Raw genomic sequence first — 12,033 nt, forward strand, 5'->3', positions numbered from 1 at the left:
GTGTGCAAAATCACACCATATATTGATAGTCAAGGCCACTCATATTGTGTATATAGATGAACAGAGTAGCACTGACTACTTCTCCAGCACAGGACAGTACCATCATTCTCCTGTCTCAAGATCAGCTTCCCATCCCAGGTTCACTTGGTAGGCTGCAATAGCCTGGACTGTGTGAGGCTGAAGCTAGGGACCAGTAGCTTCAGCCCAGTTTCTCACATGGGTGCAGGTTCCTAAGAACTTGGGCTGCCTTCTGCTGCCTTTCCCAAACTACTAGTAGGCAGCTGGATTGAAACCTGGGTAACCAGGCCAAAAAGAAAAAAAAAAAAAAATGAGGAACAATAGCATGTCCAACTATACCATGAAACTTGCTTCTATCTGCATTTTCGAAAGATTTATTAATTTTTTAATTGAAAAGGCAGATATACAGAGAAAAGGAGAGACAGAGAGGAAGATCTTCTTCCCACTGATTTACTCCCCAAGCAGCTGCAATGGCCAAAGCTGAGCTGGTCAGAAGACTCGTTCGGGTGTCCCACGCAAGTCCAAGGCTTTAAGCCGTCCTTCACTGCCTTCCCAGGCCACAAGCAGGGAGCTGAATGGGAAGTGAAGCACCCAGGACACAAACCTGCACCCCTATGGGATTCCAGAGCTTGCAAGGCAAGGATTTAGCCCCTATCTGCATTTTTATAATCTAATTATCAACTAGTCTGTAGGAGTCATTTACCTTGAAATTTCAGGAGATATACAGTATTTTGCTAATATATTGCTTTAAGGTCCAATAGGACTGGACATGTAAGTTGGACAATGTATATACGCTGTCTACTTTATCCTTCAATAAATCGTGGCTCTCCCTTATATATAAGGGACTGCTATATATCACTTTCATGTAACTATCCAGGTTATCTCTGACATATACATGTTGATACTCATATCCTTCTCCAGAATATTGACTGTGGCTTTATGTAAAGCTTTGACTGTGGCTTCTACTTGATGATTTTTCATTAAGCTGCCTACTCCCTTTCTATCTATATAGAGAGGGGAGGCACAGGGACTGTGGGGAAGGGAGGAGGAGGAGAGTGGAGAGGAGATGACAAACGGCTTTTCATTGCGGCGTCCCTGGAAAGTGGCATGGTGTCCTTGCTTAGCACAGATCCGCTTTCCCTTTTGATGAAACAAGTGCTCCCTGCCTTCTCCCTGGGTAATGTGTTTCCAGACTCCTCTTCATTGTTACAAACCAAGAACAGAGAAGTTTCATTCAAGGACAAGCATCTTCTTGTTTTGCATGACTACAGGATCGTCTGAACTCCCTTTCAGCTGAGCAGCGGGTAATGCTTGCTCATGGAGTTGGAACCCATGCTCTCTGAACAGGCCTCACTTGCACAGTGAACTTTCCTAAGTCTTCCTGGGAATCATGGAGGCTTTAAATACACCCATGCTGGCACACCAAACTCCGTATTTTAAGAAGAGGTTCAGAGAAGAGCATGCTGCGCGGTGTTTATTAGCTGTTAATCTGTTAGAAGGAGGAATAAAAGACGTCTCCACCTAGTCACTCTACATTAACGCTGAATACAGTACATTAAACTATTTGTGGAGAGAAAGAGCCCAGGCAATTAGAGAGTTGAGAATAATAAAGGGATAGGCAGATAAAGCCATGCTGAGCCTTAGTGGATAGAAGAAATAGATAGGCCGGGTTTAGCTCTTACTGCCTTGGTTTGGAATGTTGGACACCTGCCAGAACACTTTAGGATTCCCTTTAATGGCACAGGAGGCTCACTGAAAATGTCAACTTCTTTATTGTTCCAGCACCCAGTCCATTCTTCCCAGCAACGTGTACCAGTAATGCGAACAAAATATTAGCTCAAGGACAAACAACAATCTCTTCCCATTTCACAACAAAGTGGTATGTGACTATGATGTTGTAAACACTAGTATAGTACATTAATTTATTGAATAAACTGTAAGGGAATGTTGTTTATGTTTTCTAATACACAAATTCTATTAAGTTTGCTTTTTTAGATTCTTTTTTCTCTTTCTTTCCTTCTGTCTTTCTTTCCTTCTTTCTTTGAAATGCAGAATACAAGAAAGAAACATACTATATTCACTGCTTCACTATCTAAAAGGTTGTAACAGCGAGAGCTGGACAAAGCTGAAGCCACAAGTCAGAAACTCCATTTGGGTCTTTCATATGTTGTCAGGAGCCCATGTGCACAGACAATCATTCAACGAGTAAAAAGTAAGACAGACCACATTTCCATTGGAGCATAAACACAGGCTGAAAATGGCAGTAATATGCCAAAATGACCATTTAATTTCTACACATTTCTTTTTCGGTGTTTATGTGAGGTGCCACATATCAGTAAACATATAACATTTGTCTTTTTAGACTGGATCATTTCACTAGTTGTTTCCATTGGCATCCATTTTGTTAAGACAGGGTTTCATTATATGGATTCCACTTTGTGGTTGAGTAGTATTCTACAATGTGTGTGTCACAAATTAAGCCTATGATTATAAATTGGATTAAAACTATATCTGTGAAAAAAGAACAGCAAGTATAATATGCCACATATAGACACTTCTGGGCATCTAGATGCCTGTCACAATAAGGGTTATTTTGGTAGAGGAGTGGAAGTGGGAGACAGGAGGAGTGGGGGTTACAACTGCCAGAACAATAATGGTTAAAGTCACACATTCCTAAATATATCTCATTAATTCAAATAATCCCAGAGATTTGCCTTATATAGGACACAATATAAATTATCCTAAAACATATTATCCTATGTCATGTGATATAAATATTATAAATTTACATTACTGAATTGATATAATCTGAATAGAGTGCATCACATTTTATCAGAGCTAATCCTACTTGTTTACCTAGGACACCACATCATTTGGTTTGCTCAAACTCAATTAAAGCATCATTGTATAGTCTTAATAGTCAGGAAATATTAGTTCTATGCATCAGGATCTGGTGTAGTGCCATGGACAGATTAGGCAATTCAGCTCTCTACACCAAGAACATGCATGTACCAAGGACTTTGCAGTTCATGTCTGGTGCCTAGCACAGGACATGATACCTGGAAAGATCTTTGCTGATATGCAATGAGTAGTAAGTAGAGGAATGATGTTTTTTTCATGAATCATTATTTTATTCATTTTAACCAGCATTCATTTTCCTAAGTCCAAAATTCAGAGAAACAATTTCATGGAAATTCATTGTCTTGGACACAGAAGAAATCCTCCAGTATTAGAGATGGGGAAATTTTCTGTAACTGATTGTAACTTTTGCCTTTATCAACAGAGATCACTGACCCCATATTTATGGCAGTACAACCCACAATTTTGAAGACATGGAAATAACACAGATGCCCTTCAAAAGATGGATGGATAAAGAAACCGTAGTACATCTACTCCTTGAGATACTACTCAGCCATGAGAATGAAATTCTACTGTTTGTGACAAAATGGTTCCAACCAAACAATTATACTCAGTCATATAAGCCAATCCCAAAAGACAAATATCATATGTTCTCTTCAATAGAAGACAACCTTTATGCAAAATACAAGTTAAACAGATATACATGTAAATATGTATATACATATATTTTCATAGATGAACTGTATATTAGAGACTAACATACTGGGAAGTAAAAATCCATTGCAGCATGCATCTCTATGCCTGAATAAAAGAAAGACTGCCAATGAAATTTTCAAATATACCTTGACAATAGGATATTAGACTATCTACCATTGTCTATGTAACTACAATGCCATGATATACTAAGTAACAGAATGTTGGACTTGTGACTGCTGTTGAAAACAATATTATTGTAATACTATGTGGGAAAACAGTGGAGGTAAAAAACAAAATCCCTGTGCCAATGGAACCCTTGCTGGAAAATTAAACACACACACACACACACACACACACACACACACACACACACACAAGTCTCAGGTTTCATTTTCCTTTGGTTACTTCTGGTCTAGTCATGGAATCTCTTAGTCCCCTGATGGAGGTCAATCATATCTACCCCTTTTATTCTCTTTCAAGAGTTTTTGTTTCTACTCATTAACATCTGCAGTCACTTGTATGTCTTTATTCTGTGCTACACACAGTATTTGTCACCATTTTTATCTACTTTTATAAAATTGTATCTCCAAGTTTTTAAAAGTAAATTCATTGTCTAATAAATGAACTAAGCTGTTTTAGGCAACCGTGTGTCATTGATATGTCCCACAAGATGTGTTGAACACCAAAAACCTAACATGATTTTTCATGTTTTCCAATCAGCAATGGTCAAATTGGCAAGTGCCCCCCTCTTTTTTAAAATTTTCTCTATTACTGTAATGACACCAAAGGCCAAAAAAATGAATTAAGGAAAAAAAAAAAAACTCTTGTGTTCAACCCCTTGGTTCTAAACAGGCTTTGATTTCCTGGCCTCTTCTCTTTAAACTTCATTTCCTCACTGCCCAAACCAATAGAATATGCTGAAAAGGAGCCAGAAGAAGGAATCTAGAGAGCCAATGGGCTCTGTTACACACTGATGATGCCTCAAGACCCAAGGATTCAGAAAAATTGCCCTGTTGTAAAGAATTAGTCTAGTGACTCTAAAAGAAAAAAAAAAAGGATGGGGAGGGAGGAAGGGGTAGTATCACCCTATGAAATTCAGCAGATATTTGATCATTGTAACAGTGAACATAATAGACAACACATAGAAACGTGATTATGGCTGATACTGTTTTGAAACCGAAATTTCTTTTTACGTTTCTCCTGAACTTTTTATCTTTACTCCTGTCTTTCTTATTCAATTTTGACTGTTCTCCAGGCTATTTACAGGTGATACTGATGACAAAGGGCATATAAACCCGAGTCTAGAATCATCTCCTCCATCCAGATTACTCAAACTAATTGTATCCCACAGATATGCTAAAACACCTCCCTACAAAGGTATACAAATTGCCTAAAGACTAAACCACCATTCAAAACTTGGCCTGAGCTTGCGCAAGTCTTTTCAACCTTTATAGGATGACGTTATTGCTATTGATGTACCTCTTCCAATATCTTGGAAGGACACAGGTGTTCAATGGACAGATGCTTAAAATCAGTCCCCATTCAGTGATTCCCAACCTGGGAACTCTGCTCCACCTTGAAAAGTGATTGCATAGTTACAACAGCTCATGAGATGTGCAATAAATATCCACAATCACACTAGGCAAAATCACTGAGTTATTAAAGTTCTCTGCATTTGACTGGGATGACCTTACCTTTAATTTGATAAGTATAAAATCATTCAATGGACAGAGTAACATTGTGATTAAGAATATAGGCTCTGAGCTTCCAGGATTCAAATTGCAACCCTACATCTCATAAATGTAATGTTGTCCAATTACCTAGCCTCTTCATGCCAAATCTCCCTATCTGTAAAACAGATATGATGATACTTTGTCCTAACCATTACTTAGTAAATGCAGATGTTTTAAAGATAAAATACATTATGGAAAGAGACAATATGCCTGTTTGATGAGTGGTGATGTAGGTCAAACAAACGAAGAAAGATCCAACTATTCTGCTCAGGTTGTTACCTGTAGTAGCAGGATATATTGCTTTTAAAATGTTTTTGTATTTATTGAGAATTATATTCTTACTGCCCTGAACTTCAAAGCTTTGTCAACCTTCTGGCTCTGGATTTAACATGGGAAAAATAATATGTTACTTAACTCCACTTCTCATTCTCGCCTCAGATTTTCAAAAAACGTCCCTTGAACCCCTGTAGGCCTTATTATCTTGCAGATATTTTAGACTCAATGTGTTAGCCATTAGAAAGACGTCACTCTGATGACACCATCCCTGGGTGAGTGCCACAGACAATAAAGCAGCTGCCAATTTTCCCTGGTAAAGCCACATGGCAAAGAGGACAATGGTTCATGACAAGGGAAGGCAAACAAATAACAAGGCATAGAAAAATGAGGTTTAAAGACCAGACCACAAACAGGGAGGCATGATCCACAGCAATAGCCTGGATGAGTGTGAGGAATCAGCTGGATGCTGCTGCCAGACTGAGTCCAGGGCCAATCACCTTGAACCACAGAGCCAGCAGTGCCTGAGAAGCCCAGCATTGGTCATGTTCATACATCTGATAAACAGTGCAAGCCACCCATGCCAGGTATAACAAAAGAATATGCAAAATTGACAGGGCTTAGTAAGGTTGCCAAGAAAACAGCAGGCTGAGATTGGCTGGGAAGGCACAGCCAGTGGCTCTAGGGAGAACAACTGAAAGTACAGAAATTGAAAGTGACGCAGACACTTGGGACATCATGCTGGTTGAAAAAAGGTGAACAGTCAGTTCATTGGCTTTGTGCTTCCTAGTGAGCCTTCAGGAGCAACAGGGAACCAGAAGTGGATGAGGGCGTGCTTTCTGCAGTTAGCAAATTACGCCTAAAGCAGCAGAGTGAAATCATTCTTTCTAATTATATTTGTAAATTCCGAAATGTAGTATTTCACGCTTTTTAGCTTTCCCATTAGTGAAATGGGAAATAATACACTGATACCATTAAGTAGAAGCCAAAATGGATAACTTGAACTACAGATACTATATGAAACAATCATGGCCACTATGTACATATTTATAACTTCAATGGCTAGCAGCAAATGCATGAGGTTGAACTGTATGGAATTTCTGATATTTTGTCACTTTTAACTTATAAATGTAGTAATTTTCTATGTTTTGCTTAATAGATATTACTTAGTTAAAGCATGGAACTCTAATAATAGATTTTAGTTGATATCTAGCCTGCACTCTCTGCTCTCTTTTCCCAAACAAATGTTCTTTTAGATCTAAACAAAGATGATCTGGCCCAAGGATTAATTTCAAACTGACTTTTCCCTTTCTTTTCCTTCACCTAGCATTAGGCATGTTAATTCCTCATTTCACATGCTTCTTTCTATTGTTTTGTGTGTAAGAGCTGGCCTGTAACAAGGGGCTCCTGGTTGTGCCCAAGAAAAGCGGTTCTTCGGTCTCCAAACATGGCCTTCTATCAACAGCTGCTTAGCCATGTGGGGAGGAGGTGGCAGGAAAACTGTCTCCTTCCAAATCTTTTCCCCACCAACCTAGCCATCATTGGATGGTAATTCCTTCCTGTAGGTTATGTTTTAGCTCCATAAAGCATCCTCTTTCAGGAAGCAAATATTCCCTTTCCCATTAGGCAAAGAGTGCTCTGTTTTTAGATCACTGTCCCCTGAAACTGTACGCCCAAGGATACAGGGCCAACTGTATTCCCAGAACACAGCAGTGAACTCAGACTCAGATTACCTCTTGTACATTGTAGCAGCTGCATTATTTCTTCAGTAAGGGGCAATCTATTCCAGCTTCTTACCCATACAAAGCTTCTCATCAGACAAGGCCTGCCAATGATCTTTTTTTCTGACACTCTCGAATTACGAAATTTGAGTGTCCTGGTTCAGATCACCAACAATGGATTCCAAAGACAAAACCATACGCTCCTGAAGAACTGCATCAATTCCCTGGGCCACATATGGGCTGCCCCACATGGACATTATTACAGAAACAACAGCAGTGGCTTCTGGGTTTGATAGGTCAGCTGGAAATACCTGAAGGAAGCCATTACATGTGGGATAGCCCCACCTATATTTCTTAGAGACAAAAGCTCCTGGGAGTGAGGTTGAAGCATGGGCTCCAAGACAGGACAACTGACACTAAAGGAAGAGAACCCAGATTCTTTTCACTACCTGGAACTTCTATATATGCTTAGAGAACTCTTTTCTCCCCATATGGATATTCATCTTAATTCTCTCCTTTCTATGCATGTGATGGTTTTGGAGAAGGCCCTGGGAATTATAGAAAATGCCCCATGCTGACAGGCTTTCTGCAATATCTTGCCAGCAACCCATAACAGAGACAATCACATGTGGGCTTCAAGACCCACAGAGCCCTCTTTTCTTCCACTCCTTTGGCTACCCTCCATGTGTGGGGTCCTGGCAATTGTCTTTCTCCCTCCAGCAGCGCACAGTCGCACAGTCGTCTCCAGGCATGTGGGGAGATGAACTCCTGGAGGCTGTTTCTCTGCATTAAGACTTGGTGAAACACTGTCTTCTCATGAGCCCTGACTTCTCTTTGCTACGCGTTCCCCATTGGAGTCATCCCCACAGATACAACTTGATCTCTCCTCCACGACACCTGACCCTGCTCAGGCTAGAAAAATCTCTTCTTTCTGAGGATCTCAGCTACTAAGTGGTGTGTGTCCTCCTCCAGAGAGCCAGGGAGCAGACACATCCCTGCACTCCAAAGCTGACGAATTTGTCCCAGTGGGGAAAACATCTCAGCAACAGTTAAGCCAAGTCAGTGTCTTGTGGAAGTTACCAGGTTCAGGTTTGACCCCGAAGTGTCATTTGTCTTTCAAGTTAGGCCTATTTATAGATCCACTCTTTCCTTTTTAGGTGATGGCCGAAATCCACTTCTGCTGCTACTCTTCCTGATCTGCCTTTGGTGGGAAAAGGTTTTCTCACCTGAGATCTCCTGGATGTTAATTTCTCTGCCACACATCAACTCTGTCTACTTTTGTGAACTATTATGGCTGAACTCTATGGAAGAAGTATTATGAAAAAAAATTTAAGAACAAAAACTGGGAAATAAAAAAACATCGCCAGCTTTATACTCCACCAGGAAGCAGAGCTCAGGAACACAGATCACAGAACAAAAAAGTCATCTCAAGCTGAGGGCACTCACTTTCCCTCCGGAACAGGAAGATATTACTCTGCCTCCTGGTAAAGGAAATCTCCCAGTGTTAACTCAGGTCATTATAGCCTGAGGTAAATTCTAATTAAGGTCAAACATGTATTTATCCCCTCCTAATCCTACCCCATCCAATACCAAAATTGGGCCATACTATTTTTAAGAAATCTAGATGTAGAAATAAATTGAAAGTAAGTGTAATTTCTCACATATTGCCTGGAAACAAAATCTGTCAGTGTCTCCACTCCAAAAGGTACAGGTTCTTTCTCTCTCTGTCTCTGTCTATTTCTGTCTGTCTCTCTCTCTCTCTCCCCTCTCATGCTCCCAGTGAAAACATCTCTTCAGGGGCATAATCACATTGGGAACGGAAAGTAGCAACTCTGCAGTCATGAGTGAAGAGCAGAGCCTTCCTCACACTAAAAACGTGTGCCCGATCTTTCCTAATGATGAAGGAAGAAACATGACCAGCCTCTGATGACAGGACTCCACAGAGCTGAAAATGTGGACTTATTCCAAGACAGTTCTGCAAAATAACACCTTTTGTCTTCATCCAAGCAAATAATCAATTTTGAGAAAGACACAAGAATGTAATGCAATAGAAAACATAAGGTTAATTTCATTATCAATAAAGGTGTCTAGGAACTGTGACATAGACCTGCGGGCTGAAAGAGCTACCTAGAACATCCCTAAAATAAGCTGACCTCCCTAAAGACACTACCAGCTAGGCCATGCACACCACGAAAGACAACCGGAGCTGCTGTGCCGTCTGCAGGCAGGCAGGCAGGTCCCAAGCGCCCTTCTCCCTGACTTAACAATCAGATTAGTCACTGCTTCCCGTAGGGAGGTGAGGAGCCAGTAGCACTTCCCCAAGACATCTCTGCACTTTAAAATATGGAGAACTGGAAGCCAACTCCTAGCCACAGCTTCCTCAAGCACTGAAGTCCACCCTTGGGTGGACACAGCTGCAGCTGTGGCCGGAACCACTCCATCACCTCTCATGCTGTCTGAAGGGCATGAGGAGGTGGCTGTATCTTCTCCTTATTCTCTCTTCCTCACACTTTTCCTTCGTGAGCCTCCAGATTGCACCGGGATGGATTGAGGTCGACAAACCTGAACGTGTTTTGGTTTGAGGTTTGGCAAACTCCGTAACTCCAAAGTATTCCACAAATGTTTTGTGTTCTACAAAACCAAAAAACATTGGCAAAGCACTTTCCTCCCTAATTTTTAAGCCCATGTGTTTTTAAAGGAAATGTAATCCTTATGTTTTGAGTGCATTTATATGCAACTCATCCAACCATGCTCCTCTGCATGAGTCACTTGATGTCTAACGTGCTTGGGGAAGATCTGAGTGTTAAACAGCTCTGTTAGCAAAGGAGGGCAACAGATGAGGCTGGGGATAAAGCAGGAAGCTGGGTGAAAATGTCCCCAAGCCACCAGTTCCCAGAAGGCTTCCAAATAATTTACAATATTCTTACCCATCAATCTTTCCCATCTGTGAAATGGCACTAATAATTCTTGCCCCCACAGGACCTCCAGAAGAATAAAGTGTGATTAATGAGTAATTTTGACATTTTTAAACAGTAAAGTCTAAGAACTCCCAGATTCATTCTAACTAGTTTGTTTTTAAGTCATTCTAGAATCCTAGAAAATTAAGATGCCCCCTGTCTTTGATAACGTTCCCTGTTCCCTCATGAGACTTATAATATCAGTATAATTATACTAGTTTCACCCTCCAGGTAAGTGCAGCCTGAATTCCTCTCCTCTATCGGTTTTTATAGCGGAATTCAAAGCAGATGAAAAAGTCCTGGGGTGTACTCTCCAAGACAGGCTGAGAGTAGATGGATTATTTGGAGATAAAATAAACAGATTCTTGTGAAATAGGAGCTTCTGGATATCTGAAGCAGTATTTTTAAGAAGATGAGGGATTTTTAGGAACAGGGTTCTGTTCTCATAGCTGCTGAAGACAACATAAGTCAAATGTTCACTGTTAGCATGACAGAACAAAACTGTACTGGCTTTGAAGTCAGCTAGACTTGGGTTTTAATCTCTGTTGACTATATGACACTGAGAAAGCTGCTTAACTGCTCTTGGCCTAAGTTCCCTCCTTAATAAACTACAAGCTGTTTTGAAAATTAGAAGGAATCAAGGGTCTGGAACATGGTGATTTTCTAATTGGAATTAACTGATGAAATTCCTAATAAGCAGACTGCAGATTTTTGATGGGACAAAGGCTATTGAAAATAAGCAAATTGGGTATTCATTAGCACAATAGTTAAGGCATTGGTTAACATGCTCATATCCTAGGGAGCAAGCATTTAGTATAGTAGCTAAGACATTGTTTGGGACACCCACATACTGTAAGAAGTCTCAATCTGAGTCCCAAATTTGCTCCTAACAAATTTACTCCCCTCCCAAAGCTGCTCCTGACTTCAGCTTCCTTTAAATGCAGACTCTGGGAGGCAATGGTGATGGCATGAGCAAAGGATTTGTGCTACAAAAGTGGGAGACCTGCATGGAGTTCCTGCTCCTAGCTTCAGCACTGAACCATTCCCAGCTACTATGGAAATTTGGGGACTGAACAAATCCATGAGAGCTCTCAATAAACAAATAGGTGATTGATTGATTGATTAATAAATAGGTAAATACAGATCTGTAAAATAAACAAAGCATTAAAGTGGAATTGAAAATAATAAAGATCCATAATTTTTCTTTCCTGGAATCTTTGTAATGAAGAGCAGTCTGGCAGGCAGAGCAAATAATGTCTGCTCTGAGCAGTGAACACCCACACCGACACTCAGACTGGCATATCCCAACCAAAAAGGCAGGTTAAGGTTCCTTCTAAGCCAGAGAAGAGACACCAGTTGAGATGCCCTCACACCTCCTGACCAGCAGCAAATCCTTCAATATTCAGCAGTCTTACTCTCACGGTCACAGCGAGGCTCTGATCCTGCAAGCTGAGTTCTCAAATTGATCAAAGCAGTCCAATCTTTTATCCTTTTCTTCTTTTAAAGATTTATTTATTTATTTATTTATTTTTGGAAAGGCAGATATACAGAGAGAAGGAGATGCAGAAAGAAAGATCTTCAGTCTGCTGTTTCACTGCCCAAGTAGCTGCAACAGCCAGAGCTAAGCTGATCAGGAGCTTCTTCCAGGTCTCCCATATACAGGGTCCCAAAGTTTTGCACCATCCTCCACTGCTTTCCTAGGCCACAAGCAGGGAGCTGGATGGGAAGCGGAGCATCCAGAACACGAACCAGTGCCCACATGGGATGACGGAGGAT

At 40.7% G+C, this 12,033-nt stretch overlaps 1 protein-coding gene across 1 annotated transcript in view; it reads right to left on the minus strand.

Annotated features, from left to right (window-relative positions):
* The window catches only part of TBX15 (T-box transcription factor 15), a 121,159-nt gene that overhangs the window by 13,410 nt on the left and 95,716 nt on the right, over window positions 1–12,033 (minus strand). The gene's annotated exons all lie outside the window — the stretch shown is intronic.

The sequence above is a fragment of the Ochotona curzoniae genome, unplaced genomic scaffold (genome assembly GCF_017591425.1).
Source record: "Ochotona curzoniae isolate NIBS_2020 unplaced genomic scaffold, NIBS_Ocur_1.0 scaffold_1037, whole genome shotgun sequence".
NCBI classification, from domain to species: domain Eukaryota; kingdom Metazoa; phylum Chordata; class Mammalia; order Lagomorpha; family Ochotonidae; genus Ochotona; species Ochotona curzoniae.